Raw genomic sequence first — 24012 nt, forward strand, 5'->3', positions numbered from 1 at the left:
ATTCGCTTAATTTCTCGGAACAGGATCGGCCACATACGAATCGAATACACCAGTGAATCGTAGTTTGTTTTTTTTCCACCACAGGAAGAGCGACTACAGCAACTAGATCGTGAGACACTGTTTCTGAATATGCAACAGAAGATGGTTGACATCGATTCGTGCGGAACATCAAAATATTTTCCAAGTTTCAAGTTTTATTATTTTATTTTTTTATTATTATTATTTAATTTTTTTCAGTTTGGATGAATTTTCATTATCTCTCTCTTGCAGAAGCCCTGTTGACTACAAACTGGGTCAGTCGATATTCACATGTTTCTCTTAAATCAAATGTCTAGTAGCAAAATCATTCGCCATAAGCATAAACAGATGGGAAACATTTGGTGTCAGGCCTGGACTACAAAATCAATCTCTCAATCAAGCTCCAAAAACTTCTGGAGAGTTACCCTCGATGGCATTATCTTGATGGACACAAAGTCAAATACAATTGATAAAAGCGAATTTGAGCGAATGCTCCCTTCAGATGATCCAATGATGTCAAGATGATGATCATATGTCAGGAAATCACAAAACTGAGAACTATGCTTAGTAAGAAATATCATCTTTCTAATATCACATGGCGTAACCCTATTGCATCTATACAACACAGCAACAAAGTATCAGTCCAGTGTCAAACTGCAAGGTCCACAATTTTTTATACGGTTATCTTTCATCTTGTAGAATGAAACGTACAGTAAAGAGTGATCAATATATTAAAAGACGCGCCCAAACCTTGAAATCAAATGACAAACTGAACAACAATCAATTGCTTTCCGAAGCTGTGTGGCTGAGAGATTGTGGAGCAATACACAAATCACGTTAACACCTTCAGGAGGGGGAACAAACGCCCGTAACACTAAAGCGATAAACTATACATTGTCCGCCAAGGAGGCTACTGTTTATAATCCACTCTCTTTAATACCGATTACCACATCCCCCTCAAATTCTCCGAAGAACAAGCTCAACGCCATCTAAAGCAAGAGGTGAAGTGAGAATACATGCAATTTAATCCGAGATCAAATTAATTATCGGAGCAAAATCAGACAGCACAATCTATAATGGTATTTAAGAAACATACCATCGTCATAGCTTATTGTGTGTGTGCATGTTCCGTAACGTTCCGGAGCACACAGCTCCTGGAGCATATGCGATTAGGTTTTGTATCGGAGTGTATCGAATCAACCATCGGCAGCGCTCAGTACCGTAACCACCATTCGAGCTCATTTCCATTTTCCGAACACACACTCTCTCTCTCTCTATGCTTACCAGATACAACAATCCTTAATAATCGAGGGAGGAAGCTAACATTTATCGTTCGATTATTTGCGAGCATATGCTCGAACTGGAACCACCCGTCTCCCACGGTTTCCTGCATCTGGAACGGATTGTATTTCGCTCCACGGAATGCGGATTCTTACAAGGTAGGGATGATTCCATTTCATGCGAAGATTGTAAAGTTCCGAACAGTTGGAAGTTGGAAGCGTGATATTCACGCCACGTTGCAAATTTCAATTTATGTGGTCATAGTCGAAAACGAGCAATTGTGGTTCAGTCATTTTAAGCAGCTAATGATCATTAATGATCTGTTGAGATTAAGAAGTGGTTGCCTCGCACCTCGCCCGAATATAAGATAATTTAGTAATAGGAAACTCAACTTTCCGCTAGGATGGCGAAAACCAGAATGAAAACCCGTCAAAACGAGGCAAAAAGTCTGTTGATGATGAATAAATTAAAATGTAATTAGCTCTAGAAACCATTATGGTCGCCAAGTTTGCCAACTCTGTTGCAGCTCTGTCCCCGAATCCAAAGTAAAGCGCTCCCGTCAGGCACACAGTGCCCAGGTGTACTCTCTGTTTGGGAAATTTAATTGTATAGCGACATAAATGTTTGTGCGTTCATAAATTCTATTCCAACCATCCGAGGGAGAAATATCAACCGAGAAGAAAAACACGACCTTGAGGCACATCATCCTGAACTAGGGTCTTCATTTTTCTCTAGAATCTTTGAAAATTTTAAACTTTTGAACTACTTGCCCGATTTTCCAACGTTTTACGATAAATTAAAAGCACTTGAAAAACTTTCAGCAATAAATTTATGAACAAACAATAACCAGCAACCAAACAAAACGGCCCTTTCAGAGCCACCAAATCATTATCAAAGAGTTTAACGATTTTATTTTTCAAACATATCCAGAATCAACAGATAGCCTCCTGTGACTTTTTGATTAGTGTCTAGTTCAGATTTCTATGCCAAATAGCACATCTTGATTACCACTGTAAGTCGGAAGAAATTTCTTCTTTTTCCGAAACCCTCGATCTGATAAAAACTCGGCCACCATAGCCACAAATGGGTTGTGGATGCACTGAATCCTAAAATGACCTCCGTTCTATCATGAGTCATCTATAGCGTGATTACCCTCCGATTATAATTGAAAGTTATTATTGTGAGTGATAAGAGGTAAGCATGTGGATTGATTACGGTTAGTGAAGTGCTCATGTGACGACCAAATTCGACCATACAAAATCCTGAAAATCGAATGTAAATTGAACTATCACTAATCTATCGCCCCAATCATTGAAAAAAAAACGGAAATTGAAATTTTTCTCGAAAACAAGTCTTTTTCAAATTCTTTAAAAAATTTATATGAATAGCTCCGTACAATTTCCAACAAGTTACCCATACATCGGAAGATGGGCACTTTTACAGGGAAAATGTTTTTCGATCAACAACTTTTCCCATGTTTTCTTCGAGAAAATACTATTAATGTCTAAAACATAACTTTTTTATGTATGAATTATCGAGATCTACATGATCTGCTAAATTTTTGACATAGGTCTATGTTTTTGATTTCTTTATAGGGGAGTAACGACACATCAAGAGTTTTCAAACGCATATTAGTCAAAGTCCATATTGCAACATATGTTGTGTTATATACCATAAGACAGGAAATTTATCCAGCAACTTTGCTTAAAACATGAACAGTGAATATTGTAAAAAAAGTTAACAATTTGACGATTAAAATGGGTATGTTTTCTTTCGATTGCACTACCCACTCGCTTTCCTCCCCGACGCAATGAGCAGTCTTTTTGTCTAAATTCGGGCGTTAGCTCATAATGTGAGTTGATGCGTATAATGAATTATTCTCCATTTACCTATAATAGGCATTTATCAGTTATTATATTGGTTGTTGCCCAATCAATTCGTGCTCAATTCACGTTTTTATCGTTTAGATATTGCTGCTAACAATTTATGTAATTGCGGTCCAGGAACGCCATCATATCGAGCATGTTGTTTGGTTATGTAAAACATGCAATTAATGAATTTAACTGGTTGCTGATTTAGAAGATCGAAACGGGTATACTCACGCATATCAGATTATGATAACTCAGGTAGTCGCGATCTTAATATTATGCTCCCCATATTTGTCTTCCTAAGAAACCTTCACTTCCTCGGATGCACATGCCCATTCTCCTTTCCTTCCCTATTACTAAGCAGAACTTAGGACCCAATGAGATCAAGGATACATCATTGGATACTCAAGATACATCACTTGGCTATAAAGTGAAAAAAAACCTACAAACAATGTTTCGGACAACGTGGCAACGAAAGAGAAAATGCTATTTTTATCTATAATATATTTCTGTAGTCATAGAGTTATTTGACTTAGGCTTATACTTATGTAGATCTTAAATACTTAGACTTGCGTTTAAAAATGATACATGATGACTCTTTGTCTTCTTCTGCATAATTGAATCAACAGAAGAAAAGGGTAGTAATTGTTTTGATGGTATGTTTATGTACATTTATGAACAGAATGTGGTTCCGGATTCTACCACGTTATCTCATCTAACTCGTTTAAAAGATACAAGTTCATACAGGGAACGGGTTTTTCCAGGCCTTTTATTTAATGTATCAAAAGAAAACAAAAACAGATTTTGAACAATGAAAAAACTCAATTCAAATGCAATTACTACACACAATCACACAATCACAGTCCTATGTCAAGACTCCGTCCGTGCTCCTAGGCCCAAACCCATCTACTTTTTATTTAGATTTTTTTTATTTTATTTTATTTAGAAAAATATCAAGAACATGTCAAACGAGATAATTTACATATGAAAATGTTACGAGTGAAACATTCTTTTTTCAGGTGTCTCTAAACAAATATGCCTTATATTCCAGAATCTATAAAAGATAGAAAGTTGACGTCTTCGACGAAAATTCATATTTTAAAAATATCTAAAACTTTGTCGAGCACACTGTATCGCTATCTTCACTTCGAAAAAATTTAGAATTAGTTGTAATTTTTTCAAAGAAATCATGAAAAAGTGTTTGTTAAAGAAATGTTTTCCCGTAAAAGTGCCCATCTTCCATTGTATGGACGATTTGTCGGAAATTGTAAGGGCTATTCATATTATTTTTTTGAAAATTTAAAATAGATACGTTTTTGAGAAAAAAGAATTTTTTATTTTCATGAAAAAAAAATTTTTCAGTGAAATTTGTGTATTTTTCATGAAAATTTGAACAATTTCCTACATTTCATCTTTTGACCAAAATTTTTTAGGTATTATAGTTTTTGAATTATTAATTAAAAAAAATTTTTGTTTGTTTGAAATTTTTTTGTAAAAAAATCAAGACTATTTTTTTTGGCACTTTCCAAAAAGAAGTCTAATTTTTTTTTGAATATTTCAAGTATGCAAAGTTGCTTAAAAGACCCATGTGTTTACACCCAAAACGTTTCACTGCTATCTGAGAGGGTGCTGCCAACGGCCAGTCCAGTTGGCATGAAATCCGTCACCTAAATGTTGACAAAAATAGCAAAAATCAAAACAAATATTTACGTTTCACAAACCCATATCGGGAATAACACATTTCAAACACTTTCAGAAGACGACTTTAAATCCAGAAGGATCAAAAGTTAACGATCAAATTTCATATTGAAGGAGTTTCATAAGAGTTTGTTACAAATGCTAGAAAGTATGAAGCACAGGTTTGTTCTTTGTTTTTAAGAGGCTTTAAACTTTGCAGTTCATTCGCCTCAAAACATGAAGCATATCTTTTCATTGTTATTCACAAATGAATCAAGAATTTTGAGAGGAAATTGTGTCCGAAAATGAATTTCTATTAATATTAAACAATAATGTTTTTTTTTAATAATACACTGAAAAAAAAATTTTTCTAAAATAAATTTCTTTCTTAAAACGTAGTATTTTAAAATCCTGAATAAACTACATAAGTAGTTTTTGAAATAACCAACAAGTCATCCAACATCGGAAGAAGAGAACTTTTACAGTAAAAATGTTTGTTCAACTACAAAAATCTCTCTATGTAGAATAACTCATCTTTCAATGTATGGATGGCTTGTTGGTTATTATATGGGTTATTCATTTTTCTCATAATTTAGAAAAAATAGTTTTTGAGAAAAATATACTCCTTTTTTTTATTTTTTTCAGTGCATTTTTTTAACTTCTTCGATATATGAAAATTCAAACAATTTACTACATTTCATTCTTAGGCCATTTTAAAAAAGACGCCTTGATTTAAAGTGTGCAAAGTTACTCAATAGCCAATTTTGTACACCACAAAGGTCTGAGATCTGAGATGGTGCTGTCAACTTCCAAGAGTTAGCATAAAATTCATCAATGAGAATACAGATATCGACATATAACCAGCTTGTGTATTGATCTCGCGAAAACAAGAATTATTCATGAATCACGAAATAAGTCACCATAATAAGGAATCATACTAAATACTTTATTCAACAATATAATAGTTTACATTTTTTCTAAACGAATTTTAATATCCAGAATACTTTTTTTACGAATGTTTATAGAGTTTCCACGAATAATAGGTAACGGTACTCGGTATAAACAAAATATTATTAGCGGATTGTGTCCTATTCACCCGAATACCATTCACCCGAAACAGGTTTACCCGAAACACATTTACCCGAATGTGACATATACCCGAATGGACATTTACCCGAATGCGACATTTGCCCGAATGAGAAGGAAAAATTCCGACAAATCAGATTATGAGTTTCGTCGAATCTCCTGTTGATAAATAAAATTAAATCAAAGCACCATGAAAAAGTAACAAAAATACAAAGTGAAATAAAAAATTGTAATGAGGAAATTTGAAAATGATTTTGAAGACTTCGCGGTATCATTTTTAAAAATTAGTGTAGGCACAATTGACATGCCGTCTTCTTTCCTTTCCGTATTGATCTTTAAGGCCCTAAGATCATTCAAAAATGAACATGGGTTATGGAATATTTCGAAAATTAAGCAGGTAATTTTAACCTTTCCACCACGAAAGGCGTATATACACGCTCTCGCCAGTCTTTCACTTCTTCACAATAGTATGTAGCAAACATTACATTCGTCGAGAAAGTAGAAACGAATGCAAAAAATGTGATGTAGGTTTATGCGTTGACCCATTTTATCATATCATACAGAAAGTAATTATTAAATTGTTCCTTTAATTGATATAATTGACAAAATCCCTAAGATGAGTTCGATGCTATGCTAAAAAAAACTATTTAAAATAAATAATAAATGATTTTTTTTGCAATTATTATTTTTAAATCCTTTCAAGGGGAATTAATATTCCGACCGCTAAGGGTTACAAGTGGTGTAAATGTGCAGCGAGTTCCAAGCCGGACGTGAAGATGATATTTTCCAACGGTGAGAGCTGTGTTCACCTTCAAAATTAGAATTAGTTCTATTTTTCAAAGAAAAATGAAAATGATATGCAAGTGTATCAAATAACATAATTCGGCAGTCCTACGTCAACAATGTAATAATGTTTTAGACATCGCCCCTTTATTCTTATTTCTTCTGTTCTCACCAAAAATGCAACACTCAGATGGTGCCAAAGTTTACAATCATTTCAAAAGTTTATTGTTTTACTATTTTGGTGGTACTCCTCGAACATCATTTCTTTTGTATCCCGAAAAACTGGTACTAACGCATTCTTAGTCGATTTTTGGGCCCTTACCTACATCGGAAGCAAACCACCGAACTCACACCACTCCTCAGACACTTTTTTTTAATTAAATACCATGGTGTTCGACCCAAGTCTCATCCATGGAAATGCAACGACACATCAATATTCATTTATTCTGTCTATTTGCGGTGTAATACTCAGCTTATCTGCTCAGGATTATCAGTTCGCAGCGAAAAAAGCATGTTTTTAATGTGTATCTGATGAACTTCGTTCCAATCTTAGGTCAAGCGCAACATGATAAGGTACCCAAACTCATGCTGCGTCTTTTAAGATACTACGGACAAAGGAGCGGTAGAGTGCCCCCAGTGACTCCCAGGTCTCGAATAGAATTCACTCGTTCCAGCTGCCTATCGTATACACAAATGCTTCAATGCGGGTCAAGTATTAGTGCAGCCACTCACAACTACCAACGATGGGTCCTGTATGCCTTAATGTTTGAATTAGGATCGGGCAATCGCAGGGAACGATTCACTGAAAATCGGTACCAAAGAATCGATCTTGAATGAATCGATTTTCGAAAAATAGAATGACTTTTTTTACATTTTATTACATGTTCTATATAATGGAGCCAAACCTGGTATGTGAAGGTTTTAGGGGGCACAAAACGTTTCTATGGTGAAAAAACACTCTCTAAAGGAGGGGGGGGGGTCTGCTATACGAATGAAACACACATTCCTGCATAACTCGAGAACTGATCTAGCAAATGGAACCAAATTTGGCATGTGGAGGATTTAGGAGGTAATATAGTGGTTTCAGACTCCTTTCCTCTTTCTGATGAGGGGCTGCCATACAAATGAAACACAACTTCTGCATAACTCGAGAACTAATCAAGCAAATTTGGGATGTGAGGCTTTCTGGCTACATGAAATAAATGACACCCCTCTCTCGTCTAGAATGGAGAGGGGGTCCCATAAATATAATACACATATTTCAACCGAACATATTCAACCCAAACATAACAATTGAAACTTTTCGGAAAACACTGAAGGAAAATGGGAAAATTCGGAAAATTCAATTCGCATATGTTCTACATTTACATAGTGACAAGCGTTGTTAGTCCATTTGATGTTTACGCTAACGGAATTGATCTTTGTTCGAAAGTGGAAATGGATTTTAATGTGATAAAATACACTCCTATATAATAAGTCAAGCTTTTTTCTATCTATCTAAATAAATAAAAATGGGTCGCCGATTGTGTTGATTAGAGCAAAACTCGAGAAAGGAACTGTCCGATTTAGGGCTGTCTCTATTCTATCATATTTTCTGTATCAAACATTTATTCCATGTAACGGAGAAACATGTTATTTGCAAGTGGTTGGAAAATCTTGAACGAGAATTGTGTCTGAATATTATCTGTTTGTACCAGAAATCTGACGAGTTTTGGTAGAAGTACTAGGAATTTTATAGTAAAAGGCAATTTTAAAGAGTAGATTGGAAGATCAATTAACGAACAGTTCTGTGATTGGAATTATGAACGTGCACTTAGTGAAGAAACGTGAATTTGATAACGAAAAATAAATTTTGGGCAGGACAGAGTTGCCGAATCAACTAGTATACCTGTAAAAACCAATCGTGTCATACGTCTGGCATTTAGTCGAAATATTGGTAAGTAATCCCAGTTCTAGAAAAGAACGCTTCAGCTGGACCTCATATCACCATCCACTTTATGTCAGCCTAATGAAAAGTATGGTGTAAATATAACTTGTGACCACTTGTTTGGTAATGACCAAACTTACAAAACTGCTTCTCCCATATTTACGATCACTAATATGATAATCTTGAAAGGGATCCAGTGTTTATGAAATTTGTCAGATGGTTTTTGGTAAGATTGAAACTGATAGAAATTGTTCACTGAAAAACAAATTTACAAAAAGATAAAAAAATATCGGAAGAATCGAAAAAAGATCGATTTTCGAGAATTTTTGAAGTACAAAGAATTAATCCAAGAAATCGGAAATTGGAGAGGAAAAGATCGATCTTCTAAATATCGATCCAAGATCGCCCAATCCTAGTTTGAATACTTTGTAATATTTCAGCGATCGTTTAGCCAAGGAACTGTTGTGCAACAACTTTTTTGTCGCACGAGCTACATGTGACGCAAGGCAATAAAAATCCTTAGACATATTTGTGAGAGACGAATATATTTCTACCCATAGTTTCGCGATACGATTCGAGGCCACATTATACAATATCAAGCCACTCTGCAAAGTGACCTCCGAGTGAAACAGTTCGCGTTTGAACAAATAAGCTACATTTATATTCGATTATAATTCAAAGTGTGCATTAACAGCAAACTTAGATAGTAAATTTAAAATAACATTTACGTGTAGCTTATTTTGGTGAGCTTTCAATTAGCTATTAATTGTATTCAACACATCATTCAGGGTTTTCTGTAATGAGTTAAGTCGTGGCTATGTGAATATTGAGGGAGCCCTTTCTCATAATAGACTTTATTTATTTATTTATTTATTTATTCATTTCGTCAAACAAATGTAGACTACACACTTATACACTAATGTTACAATGTTTTCTCAGGTTAAATATTATTTTTGCGGTACATGTGCAGTGCTGATTGTATATACGCATCATGCGATTGATAAGGGCGTTATTTGCATAATTTGTTCTGGATGTTTTGGTTAGAAACAAATTTCGCGTTCTTAGTTGATGCCCAGGTACATAGAAATTTAGTTTTTCTAGTAATTCAGCTGACTGTACTCGTTGCGAAATTAGGTCATTAACAAAAGAAAGCATTGCAAATTCACAGCGTTCTTTTAGTGTTTGGATGTTTTTGAGCATGCAACGTGCTTCATATGAAGGAAGTGGAAATGAGGTCCAGTTGAGTTTACGAAGTGCAAATAGAAGAAACTGTTTCTGGACTGACTCAATGCGTTCTTCATGTACGACCATATACGGGTTCCAAACGATGTTACAGTAAAGGAGAGGATTTACACGTTGGGATCACTTTTAGGACTCACTGTCTCTCGTTTATTTTCCTTCTCTTGTAGGATCGTATATTCTTATTATCTACCTATTCTGTTTGCCTGCCTATTCATAATATATACCCTATCTTGTTTACCTGATAGGATGCCATGAGACGAACCAATCATTACACGCGTCTCGTCATGTCACGGATCTATCTCCCGTGAGGCTGAATCCTAGATAAACAATGTCAAGAAAATGATGATGATTGTCCGTAGCACAACATGAACAAACTCAGGTAGGCGGCATAATTGTAAAATAGAGTAAAACAACCATGGTGATCTATTGTGTTCGTTTGGAGGCTATAACCTCCAGCGTTGATTACAATTGTTTACCTTTGCTATAAGTTGTTTATGTACTCGGTCCAAAAACAAACAGTTACGCAATCGCATCAACTGAATTACGAAATGAACACCCCCTCACCAATGACAAAGGCAGCGAGCCAGCGGCCCTAGCTCACGCAAGGAAAAATCACCCAACCGGAGTGCTGCTCCGTCCTGGTGGAAATGAAACATCCTATGTGCGGATAAGCGGAGAGGATTACGCTCTGGTGAGCTTTACGAAACCATAACAGTACCATTATTATTCATGATTGAGAGGAAACGATAAATATCGAATGATTTCCCTGATTCGATCATTTGTTACTTTTAGCAGGTTTTGCGGACGGTCCATCAAACAGATTGCAAAGATGCCGATGGCAGCAGCAGCAGTAGCAACATTTGCAACGTGCTCCCACAATCAAATGGAACGGACATCTGGATACGCGTCAAAGTAGCAATAGATGAATGACCTGGGATAACTAGAATGATGGCAGAGAAAATGAAAAATCAACGCCAAATTATTATCACACATTATAGATTGCGTTCAATTGAAATCGAGCAACGATTAAAGCAATACCAACTTCGGTATTCAAGGTTTATTTTATTGACCATATGAACCAAAACCGATATCGTCAAGATTATCACAACCAAATATTTAGATGTGTTTCCAACGCTGAATATATCCATGTATATTAATAACAACAGATCATAATCCTTGCTCGTCAAACCAGCTGAAGCTCCTCCTCTTGGGCGAATTTACTTAACAACCACATTGCATACATTAACCCTCAAACTGTGTGCGCTTCGATCACGCTAGATCATTTGTGAGCCCCACTCAGTGCAAGGTAGAACTGTGTATGCACGGAAACGCAGTGCCACGACGATTCGTTCAAATATTTGCACTTAATTAGAAATTCAGCCATTAATTACACTTTCGTCGGCCACGAATAGACCGAGGATGTGCTTACCGAGAGTCCTCACAAACAGATGGCTCCTTGCGTAGCTACTGCAGTACCAGCCGTAACGCCACAGCCACAGAATCGCGCCTCGTACCGCCCCAAAGAATGCTCGGACTGCGATAAGTGTTATTTTTCTTGCAAGGAACAATGTCCCCGTTTTGCATTTTCCACCAGCATCGACGAAGTTCAACTTTCGAAACAGCTTCGAGGAAAATGGCGAGTCTGCCTATCTGTGCTGAGATGATTCTACGCATTCCGGCTAGGCGATTGAAGACAGGACCGGCAGTATACTGCTCAAACAAAGGCGGACAGTTTGGCGACGAAATTCCGGATAGCACTAATGGAGTGGAAATACTTCCTCCCAGTTGTGGCTTTGCGTCTCATTTCGCATTTTCCAAATATTACGGGAAAGAGCGCTGTCGCTTTGGCTCGGAATCAACACCACTAATGATAAGGCCGGGACCGCAATGATCTCATTGAAAGTATATCCGTAATTTGCTCGCGGGGATGGTGTCCATGGAGTATGGTGCCACGATGCAATCTATTCCGCTAATTCTCGAATGAATTTCTCGCAGAAGCAGAAGCAGTTGGAAATGGAGGTTAGATTAAAGTTTTCAGGGAAGCGTTCTCCTCTGATAAATGAAACTATCGATTAAAAATTGCTTCGTAATAGACTTATCCAAGAATGTCGAGAAGAATGTTATTCATCAACAATTCGAACTGTGGGAACGATTCACAACGAAGCAACAAGGAAAGTAAAGGATATGCTAGACCGATGAGAAGTTTTTCTGGAAGCAATACAATGTATATACACACACAAAACATGGAAGTATGTTTTTCCAAACCTAGTCCCATTGGTTCCGTTTGTTCTAGGGAAAATTCCCAGTTGCCCAGAACATCCGGAAGAACAACATGTGTCGTGTCACACCTCGCTACAAATAACATACGTTTCGCTTGTTCAAAGTTGTTATATGCCTGACAAGGCGCCGCCCGTTCCGGCAGCAAATCCAATTGCAAACTTTCACTATTCATGCTGGTCCAGTAAATGTTCCAACAAGAGAGCAGCACTGGATTCACTGGAGGTACGAGTATGTGGGGATGTGTTTAAATAACTTCACGCGTAGGCTCTGTGTGGGGAGACAGGATCGCTTTCCCCCTGTCTCCAGGATGCTCCATTGGACGGCGTGTACAAGAAATCGTGTCGCTGTCAAAGTTTCCAGCCGGCTTCCACATTTGCTTGTCTTCTTCGAAGTTTCGGAGCAATGCGAAACGGACAAGGCGTAAAGAATTTATTCCCTGAAGAGAGCAAACAACACGAGGGTCAGTGGTGTCTGTGTTGTTCTGAAGACGGGTGGCGATACAAATATCGCACTATGCAAAACGATAGACACGACATCCGCACAAGTTGAATGGAGAATCTAATTATATCTATTGTTGTCGGAAATAGTTCAAACCATTGAATTAATAAAAAAAGTTTTTTTTTCATATTCAAAAGCTCCCAAACTGAAAATAAATATTGGCATTGTCATCTCATATATAATATTTATATTGACACAAACGTTTTATTCAAAGAGGTCGTAACGGTTATGTGCTACGAACATGGAATTTATGTCAAGAACACATCATGAAATATACACAGCGTGTCAATTATGCTTAGGAACTCTACTATTATCTTTAAGAAGTTTGCTCCATCTGGCCAGACGGTTACTAGAGAATACTCAGAGTTTTGGGACATTCGATGACCAGAATCTGCCGAGTTCGCCTTCAATACGATAGTCATTGGAAAAGTGCAAAGTCAGAATATCACATTGCAGGGTTACAATCTTCTAATGGAACAATATGATAGTGACCGTATCGAATATTCATTCATTGAGATTCGTTTGACTCACAAAAAATAAGTTTGCTTGATGAAATTGTTTGCCCTGCCGAATTTGATTGTTCCAATCTTCTTGACCTGAATCTCTCCGAACTGTCACAAGCTTATGAGAATATGATTTCGACAGGTATTGAAATCAAAATTTGAAAAATGATTGTGGCAAAACAACTCGGTTCTGTAAGTAACCTACTCACTTGGTGCTCCCGTGGCCGAGTGGTTAGCGTCTCACATTATCATGCCGGGGGTTCGGGTTCGATTCCCGTTCTGGCCTGCGGATTTTTCGTCAAAGAAATTTCTTCCGACTTGCACTGTGATTACGCGTATTGTAGAGTTTGCCACTCCAGAATATATTCAAGGCGTTCAAGGCATAGAAATCTCAACTAGGTACTACTAACAAATTGACGCAAGTAATACCTACGTTGAGAAGGCAAAAAGTTCCACTGGGAACGTTAGTGCCATCCAGGAAGAAGATGAAGCACCTACTCACTTCTTTTCTGGAGGAAGTTATTTAATTGATCTTCTTATAACAAATGACAAAAATGTTGTTCTAAGTTCCAATCAAATGTGAGCTCTATGGTATTCTCACAACGATATGATTTTTAAACGGTTTTATTTAGCTTGCCCTGTAATCTGTTTGTATGTTTGTATGTTTGTATGTTTGTATGTTTGTATGTTTGTATGTTTGTATGTTTGTATGTTTGTATGTTTGTATGTTTGTATGTTTGTATGTTTGTATGTTTGTATGTTTGTATGTTTGTATGTTTGTATGTTTGTATGTTTGTATGTTTGTATGTTTGTATGTTTGTATGTTTGTATGTTTGTATGTTTGTATGTTTGTATGTTTGTATGTTTGTATGTTTGTATGTTTGTATGTTTGTATGTTTGTATGTTTGTATGTTTGTATGTTTGTATGTTTGTATGTTTGTTTTTTTTTTTTGGCAGACTTATCTCACTTCTTAACTAGGCGAACCTAGCCAGAATTTTCACCTGCCCCCGGGCTTCTGAATGCCAAAGGGGGACTAGGCTCTGCGGAATGCACGTATCTGCATGCTCGTGCTGTTTCAGTCCTGACCGAGAAATTGTCGGACAATCGCGCAGGTGCTAAGGATGACCGACTTTTGGATGCCGGCCAATTCCTTCTCCATGTTCAACACCTTTAGCGCTTCCAGAAGTGTCTTCGGGACAATTCCAGTTCCAGAGAGAACGACTGGAACAATTCTTGGGACCTCCCTTAGCCCCCACAGTTCCTTGAGCTCCACGGCCAATGGTCGGTACTTGCAGATTTTGCGACCGTGGGTCTCCTCCAGATTCTGGTTCAGTGGAATAGCGACATCGATGATGGTGACTTTGCGGTCGCTCTTGTCGTAAACCATTATATCTGGGCGGTTGTGGTGGATCGAGAGGTCGGTCAGAACAGTGCGATCCCAGTACAGCTTGAAACGGTCATTTTCCAGGACAGGTGCAGGCAGGTACCGGTAGTTTGGTACGTTGTCTTCCAGTAGAGCACATTGGAGCGCCAGTTGTCGATGAACAATACGGGCCACGTTGTTGTGGCGCTCGGTGTAGGCTGCGTTGGCCAAAACGGGACAGCCTCCCATAATGTGCTCTATGTTTTCACCTGGTTGATGGCACATCCGGCAAATGTCATCAACGTCTTGATGCCAGACGTACCGCCTGCAGTTTCTCGTCGGCATTATCCTGTCCTGGATGGCTATCATGTCGGCTTCTACTACTGAAGAGAGTTCACCACGCGTTAGCCACAGATTAGATGCGGCCTTGTCGACGTGTGGCCGGTCCAGTTGATGGGGGTGGGCACCATGCACTGCCTTCTGCTTCCAAGCTGCAATCTTCTCCTCCACTGTCTGCAGATTGCAGTTGAGTTGGTACTCCGCTTGCGCCAAGTGCAGAGCGCTGTATCCTCTGTCGGCGGCGCAGACAGCCCGGTATAGCGCGTTTTGGTTGGCGCGTTCTGCGAAGTACTCGCGCAGTTGTCGTACCTGGGCAACACACAGTGCAGATATGTCGACTATTCCAAGTCCCCCTTCTTTGCGTGGCAGTGAAACTCTCTCCAGTGCCGATTGAGGATGGTGCATTCCGGCCTCTTTGAATGCTTTCCTCATCCTCCTCTCAAGGTCCTCTAGGTTAGTTTTGCTCCATTTGACTACACCAAAACTGAAGGTCAGTAGGGGAACCGCGAATGTGTTGATCGCGCGTACCTTGTTCCCCGCGTTGAGGAAAGTCCTCAGGACACAGTTCACTCGACTCAAGAACTTGTCTCGCAGCTCCGTCTTGATGTCGGAGTGGCGAATCCCGGTGAGCTGTCGGAATCCAAGATATTTATAGGATTCGCCACGAACCATGTCTCTTATGAACTCGCCGTCATAGACCTCGTAACCTCCGGATTCGGTAAGCTGCCCTTTCAGCAGATGGACACAGCGGCACTTGTCGAGGCCGAACTCCATGCAGATGTCCCTGCTTATGTCTTCGACAACCCGGATAGCTACACCTAGACGCTGACGTGAATCAGCGTAGACCTTGAGATCATCCATGTAGAAGGTATGGGTCACTTCTTCGTGGGCGCCGTCGCCATACCTTATTTTATAGCCATGACCGTTTCTATTGAGCGTCCTACTGAGGGGGTTCAGTGCCAGACAAAACCAAAGCGGGCTGAAAGAGTCGCCTTGGAATATCCCCCTCTTTATCTGCAGCGTTCTAGACTGCAACACATTTTCCCCATCACTGAGGTGCAGAGACGTGCTCCACTGCCTGCTGGATTTTTTTTTTTTTTTTTTTTTTTTTTTTTTTTTTTTTTTTTTAAGAGGTGAGGAACGCTCTACCAGCCTTACCTGGGAAGGGTTAACCCAGACGTCGAGTGGGGATCGCACCCACAAAAACCAAGCCCTCTACTCGTTGCCTTATTCCCCCTGGGACCACATCTAGGCGACTACTTCAGGGGGCGGCTGTGCTCATGCACTTCTCGAGTTTTCAACGCTAACTAGCGTTGTCCTTCCCTTTTTCTCAATATTTTTTTCTTTCCATTCGTTTTTAATTCCACTGCGCTGATGTCCTCTTCGCAGGCATTTTGAATTTACCCGTCGAGACGTGAACCGATTAGGAGTTGCCCTCCTACTTGACGCGCAACCCGTCACAGCCACCCTCGCGGGGTTTCTCACCTGTCGAGACGTGAACCGATTAGGAAGCGCCCTCCAACTTGACGCGCGCCCCGTCACAGTCACCCTCGCAGGATTTCTCTTCCCAACGGAGCGCCGATTAGGCAGTGCCCTCCAACCTGACGCGCACTCCGTCACAACTACTCTCGTGGGGTATTCACCATTTTGATCGTGGCTTCATCCTTGATGCTCGTTCCTTCGAAATGTTCGCGGTGTTCCTCCATCCAGGCCACGATCAGGCGTTGTCAGGTAGGCCTTTTGCTGTTCTCCGCGGCAGTATCCGTTTACCTGTCGAGACGTGCACCGATTAGGAAGCGCCCTCCAACTTGACGCGCGCCCCGTCACAGTCACCCTCGCAGGATTTCTCTTCCCAGCGGAGAGCCGATTAGGTGGTGCCCTCCAACACAACGCGCACCCCGTCACAGCTACTCTCGTGAGGTACCATCTCTTGCAACAGCCGTCGCCGTTGTTCACCTTTCACCGTCGGACGTTGTCAGCACTTTGGTCAGCCCTCCACCTTCGCTGCAGCTCCGACATGATTTGTGTGATTGCACTGCTCACGGCATTCCAGATCATCTCGTCGCGACACATCTCCTCCACAATATTCTCGACATGAAGTGCAGGCAGCCCCTCGCGCCTTTCGGTGAACCTGGGACAGACAAAAACGACGTGCTCCGGTGTTTCCTCCATATCTCCACACTCCGGACAGAGGGGTGAAACTGCGTGCCCGAACCGGTGTAGATATTGCCTGAAACAGCCATGCCCAGACAGAAACTGCGTCAAGTAAAAGTTAACTTCACCGTGTTTCCTGTTCAACCAGGTCGAAAGTACCGGTATCAGCCTGTACGTCCATCTACCATTTTCTGCCGTATCCCATTCATACTGCCATTTGTCCAACGACTCCGCTCTCATCAATTTCCGGATACCTCTGCTTTCCCGTCGCTTGTAGCACTCGCTATCTTCCGCCAGAGTGATGCAGATGGGAATCATTCCGGCGATTACACACACAGCTTCTGTCGAAATGGTCCTATAAGCACTTACGACTCGCATGGCCATGAGTCGGAATGTGCTGTTCAGCTTCCTCCGATTTCGGTGGGTTTCCAGAGCCGCCAACCAGGCAGGGCCACCATACCTCAGTATCGACGAAGATACACTTGCCAAGAGACGCCTCTTGCTGCTGCTTGGGCCAAAGCTATTTGGCATGATCCTCGCCACCACGTTGATGGCCTTTGACGCCTTCCCACATGCATAGTCGACGTGCTGGTTGAAGTTCAGCCGGTCGTCGATCATGACTCCGAGGTACTTCACCGCCCGCTTCGAAACGATGGTATGTCCTCCGACCGATACCTCTGCCCGCAGCACTGCCTTACAATTGCTCACTAACAGCACCTCGGTTTTGTGATGTGCCATCTGGAGCTTTACGCTGTCCATCCAACTACCGATCATGTCTACAGCCTCAGTCGCCAACATTTCCACCTCCTGAAGCGTCTCGCCGATTACCGTTGTTACGATGTCGTCCGCGAAGCCCACGATCTCCACACCTCTGGGTAGCTTCAGCCTTAGAACACCGTCGTACATCGTGTTCCAAAGCGTAGGACCTAGGATGGAGCCTTGTGGAACTCCCGCCGAGATATTCTTCACTATCTGTCCCCTGTCTGTGTTGTATACCAGGATCCGATTCTGGAAATAACTCCTCAGTATCCTGTACAGGTAGCTAGGGACCTTCAATCTGTGTAGCGCCTCGGCGATGGCCTCCCAGCTGGCACTATTGAAGGCGTTCTTCACGTCAATCAAAATCACCGCGCAGTAACGGTCGCCTCTTCGTTTTTGTTTAAGCGAGACCTGAGCTTTCTCGATAACTGTCCGAATAGCGTCCACTGTCGACTTTCCTTTCCGGAACCCGAACTGCATTTTCGACAATCCGTGGTCATCCTCCGTGCATTTCACCAGTCTGTTGAGAATAACCCTTTCCAAGAGCTTTCCCAAAGTATCCAACAAACAAATAGGCCTATACGACGCTGGATCTCCAGGTGGCTTTCCTGGTTTCGGGAGCAGCACCAACTTTTGTATCTTCCATTCCGCAGGGAAGAGACCGTCATCCAGGCATTTCTGCAGCACCACCCTGAACATGTCGGGGAAAGCAAGGATCGCCGATTTCAGGGCCACATTGGGGATTCCGTCGGGGCCGGGTGCTTTTTTCAACTTTAGACCTTTTGCCACCGCGATGAGTTCTTCGTTGGTGACTTGTGCGTTCTCTGCTTCGTCCTCACCGTACAGTGTGGGTGGCCACGTCGGTGGGTCGTGCTGCGGAAAGAGTCCATTCACAATGACCTCGAGTTTTTCCGGACATAATTCCATGGGAGTCGTTGAACTACGGAATTTCGCCATCACGATTCGATATGCTTCACCCCAAGGATTTGCGTCGACGTCTCGACACAGCTCCCTATAGCAGTTCGATTTGCTCCTACGTATCTCTCGTTTCAAGGCGGCTCTGGTCGCTCGGAAAGACGCGCGGTGCTCCTCTCTCTCTACATCGGTTCGTGCCCTCTGGACTCTTCTTCTGGCTCGTAGACAGTTAGCGCGGAGGATGCTGAGTGTCTCGTTCCACCAGTAGGCTGGACGTCGTTCATTCGTCGGGTTCAGTCTTCTCGGCATCGCTGTATCGCATGCCCTCACCAATGTTCCTGCCAGCCCGTCGGCGCTCAGATTAAGAGTTCTGCTGTCTATGCGTAGTGCTTCGACGAAAAGCTCCTTGTCAAAAACCTTTGTCCTCCACTTCCGCTCAAAGGTTTTTGTATTCCGTACCGCTGCGGGATTCCGTTGGCCGACACTATACAGGATTGCCTGGTGGTCGCTGTGTGTGTATCCCTCCGACACTCTCCACTTCGTATTAGCCGCCAGTGATGGACTGCAGAAAGTTACATCGATGATGGATTCGCGGCCGTCCCTTCGAAAGGTGCTGCTAGTGCCTTCGTTCAGAAGTGTGACGTCTAGTTTTGCGAAGGCTTCTAGTAGGCTGTACCCCCTGGCGTTGGTGCATCTGCTTCCCCACTCCTCAGCCCAGGCGTTGAAGTCTCCTCCGATGATGACTGGTTTGCGGCCGCTGACCTTATCCGTGAGTACGTCCAACATCTCGTGAAACTGCTCCGCTGACCATCTTGGGGGTGCATAGCAACTACACATGAAGATTCCGTTGATTTTGACGATCACGAAACCTTCCTGTGAGCTTTCCACCACTTCTTGGATGGGGTACCTTCCCATCACTAGTATTGCAGCCATCCCTGCTTTATCCACCACCCATTTTCCGTTATCGCGAGGAACTCGGTACGGTTCTGCGATCATTGCAACGTCGCATTTAGTTTCAGTTGTTGACTGCCACAACAATTGCTGTGCTATGTCGCAATGATTGAGGTTGAGCTGGGTAACCTCCATTACTGCGAACCCGCAATCGCCTTTTTGTACGCCGGACATTTGAAGCTACCTGTGACGTGGTCGTTTCCGTCCTCCTCCTTGCACAACATGCACCTCGGTTGCTTGGTGCAGTCTCTAGCAACGTGACCTTCCGTCCCGCACTTCCTGCACAATTTCGATCTGTCAGGACCACCGCAGTTTTTCGCCTGGTGACCGAAGCCCATGCATTGAAAGCATCTCTCCATTTGCTTGGCCATACGAGGGGGAGCTTTCATCGGGCACACGGACCACCCCACTTTTATTTTACCCTTCTCCACCAGTTTATTCGCAGCTTGTTTCGAGAGCCGTATCGAGGCCGTTTGTGTCCCACCGTATGCCTTTCTCAGCCGGATTGTCATTGGCACATCGCCAAGGTCACATTGTGACTGTAACGCAGTTCTCAATTCCTCAACAGTCGTGATCTCGTCCAGATACCGGCACTCGATGGTTGATTCCTGAGAGAGAGCTCTCACCTTCGCCATGTTTGTATGTTTGTATGTTTGTATGTTTGTATGTTTGTATGTTTGTATGTTTGTATGTTTGTATGTTTGTATGTTTGTATGTTTGTATGTTTGTATGTTTGTATGTTTGTATGTTTGTATGTTTGTATGTTTGTATGTTTGTATGTTTGTATGTTTGTATGTTTGTATGTTTGTATGTTTGTATGTTTGTATGTTTGTATGTTTGTATGTTTGTATGTTTGTATGTTTGTATGTTTGTATGTTTGTATGTTTGTATGTTTGTATGTTTGTATGTTTGTATGTTTGTATGTTTGTATGTTTGTATGTTTGTATGTTTGTATGTTTGTATGTTTGTATGTTTGTATGTTTGTATGTTTGTATGTTTGTATGTTTGTATGTTTGTATGTTTGTATGTTTGTATGTTTGTATGTTTGTATGTTTGTATGTTTGTATGTTTGTATGTTTGTAACATGCTTGTCTGTAGCGCTGACCCACATTAATAGAAATTTGACCCCTTCCTGTTGACCGATTGATCTGAAATTTGGAACACACCTTTATTTCTGTAGTCATTATAAAACTGCGTATTTCATGATCTTGAAAATCCAAGATGGCGGCCGCTACAAATTGGCGGATCTCATATTTTCTCAAAACCTCATCAATATGGGTTTTCCAAAACCCCATCAATATGGTTATCAAATGAAAGGGCTTGACTATTAGAACACCGTTATTCATGAAAAATGCAAATCCAAGATGACTGCCACTACAAAATGGCGGACTACATATTTTCTCAAAACCCTATTATTATAGGTATCAAATGAAAGTGCTTGACTAGTAGAACACGGTTATTTATGAAAAAATGAAAATCCATCAAAATCCTACCAAATGGTGGACTACATTTTATGTCAAAACCCCATTAATATGGGTATCAAATGAAAGTGCTTGACTAGTAGAACACAGTTATTTATGAAAAATTCAAATCTACAATGGCTGCCAATATCAAATGGCGGGCTGCCTATTTTCTCAAAAGCCGATTGAAATGGGTGTCAAACGAAAGGGCTTGAATAGTAGATCACAGTAGATCATGAAAAATCCAAATCCAAGATGGCCGCAATCACAAAATAGCAAATTACTTTATTAAACGGTTTTATTTAGCTTGAACTGTTCGTATGTACGTTTGTATGTCTGTAGGGTTGTCCCACATTAATAGAAATTTGTCCAATAGGAACTGACCGAATTTATAAAATACCTTTATCTCTGCTGTCATTTTAAAACTGCTTATCTTGAAAAATCCAATTTGGTCGCCGCTACAACATAGCTGGTTCAATATCATCTCAAGAAAAGGGTTGATTGAGATATGTGTATCAAACGAACGAACTTGACTTGGAGAACACACTATGTATTTTCTGCAAGCCGCTCAATATCGGTATCAAATGAAATTTTTTGACTGATAGAATGCAGTATAATGGTTTTATTGTAGAGAAATATTCTAATGAAACAGATAATGTACTAAAAACTACAAAATAAAATATGTAAAAAAAACTTTTTAAGTTAAACGGTTTAATTGTGATTAAACATAACGATGTACTAAAAGCAATAAAATAATTAGGCAAGTAGCAGTTAGCAGTTATCACACCTCTCCTTCGTTAGTCTAGGACATTGATGAGACTAAAATAAAATCGTGGGGCACGTTGGATTTCTATTATTCACAATTAGCGACTTCATCATATGTCCCTCGATTTTATCTTAGTCTTATCAATACCCTAGACTAATGAAGGAGAGTCGTGATAACTGCTGCTTGCCTAATTATTTTCTTGCTTTTAGTACATTATTATGTTTAATCACAATTAAACCGTTCAACTTAAAAAGTTTTTTTTAACTTATTTCTCTTAACATAACATTAACTTAACATTCGACTCTTAACATAATTCGTAGCAATGAAAATATTCCTTAACCGTTCGAGTACGGGGAAAATTTTGTGAGCATATGCAAAAAGTCCGGATGAGTATGGGCATATATAAAAAAATATTATTAAACGAAGACAATCGATTAGGTCACAAAAGTTGTGTTAAAGTGAAAACACACATAAAAAGTGGTATTTTCAAAACGCTTTGCTGTGGCTTAGATTGGTTGCTTGGTGAAGTAATAGTAATAGTAATAGTAATAGTAATAGTAATAGTAATAGTAATAGTAATAGTAATAGTAATAGTAATAGTAATAGTAATAGTAATAGTAATAGTAATAGTAATAGTAATAGTAATAGTAATAGTAATAGTAATAGTAATAGTAATAGTAATAGTAATAGTAATAGTAATAGTAATAGTAATAGTAATAGTAATAGTAATAGTAATAGTAATAGTAATAGTAATAGTAATAGTAATCGTAGTAATTTGCGCCAGTAACACCGGCTAGGTGTATCCTATGGCTTACCTTCCCTACTAACACATTTCCTGAATTCCTGAGATATTCATGAGAGGACGTAGAGCTCTCTGCATCTCTCTTAAGTAAATATTCGACTAACATTTCTTTCCCTTCTCCAGCGGTTGCAAAGACGTGGCCAGGACAACTCTTAACTGTTGGAGAAAACATGAAATCGTACCACCTACGATATTGTGCAACTAGCTCAATGCTAATGCTTATGTTACAACAATCCTAGATGTGTTTGGTTGTTTTGTATATTGTATCATAGTTTGAGCCTAATCGGTTCCGAACTTTTCGTGTTTTTGACGCGTACACAAATGAACATATCATTTTGTACCTATATACATAGATGAGAGAAATCGATAAATTTTCAATCGTTTTGAAAAATTGATTTAAACAATTTCAGTTCTAGATTTTGTCAAACACGTGGAAAAAACATGTTGCCATCACACAGAACAAATATTTAATACTGTCAATAGTCAATTTTCATTAGAAGCTCAATTTTAGAAACGCACTACGGCCATATAAAAAATCATTTTTCTCCATTTTTTTCAATTTTGTAACATTCCTTGAAGTAAATTGTATATTTTGTCCAACTTTGAGCTGAATCGGTTCCGGTTAGGGGTGCCTCAAAGCGCTCAAAGTTTTGATTTTATGATCCTCGAAAATCTTCCAAGGGGGGAGTAAAGGAAATTTGGAAAATCGATTTTTTTTTCGATTTCAAATGACTAAAAATGCATGCAACGGAAAGATCTGGTGTCATCTCGAAATAAAAAATTTTGGCCGAAAATCGACTTTTTGGGACTTAGCCTGAGGAACAATGAAGGTGTGGAAAAAAATAATTATAGAATTTAAAGAAACCGACATTTTACGTATTGGCCTCAAAAAAATTATCTGTACAAAGTTGGCACTGATCGGTTTTTGAAATTCAATGATGATTTTTTTCCCATACATCCATTGCCACCCTTAATACATACATACAGTCATTCCATGCCAAACCGATATAGTGGTTCTCAGATTTTCGTCAAAAGTGGTAATTTTGTTCTTCATCGCAAAACATTAGACCCGTCTTTTTTTACTTTTTCATTAGGGTTCCCATTTCCATTTTAGGATGGTCCGAAAAATCAATTTTTTCCACTTTTTCCACAAAAATTCATAACTTTTGGATCACTGAACCGATTTAGATGATCAACATATCAAATGGAAAGCAATGGGCTAGCCTTGAACTTGCAAAAAATGGAATTTTATTTTAGTATTTATTGGATGTAGTCGTTGTTTATTGTTTTCGTGGCTTTAAACTATAGGACGCTATATTTTTTTGTACTTTTTCTTGAA

Source organism: Toxorhynchites rutilus, chromosome 3 (genome assembly GCF_029784135.1).
Source record: "Toxorhynchites rutilus septentrionalis strain SRP chromosome 3, ASM2978413v1, whole genome shotgun sequence".
Classification (NCBI taxonomy): Eukaryota; Metazoa; Arthropoda; class Insecta; order Diptera; family Culicidae; genus Toxorhynchites; species Toxorhynchites rutilus.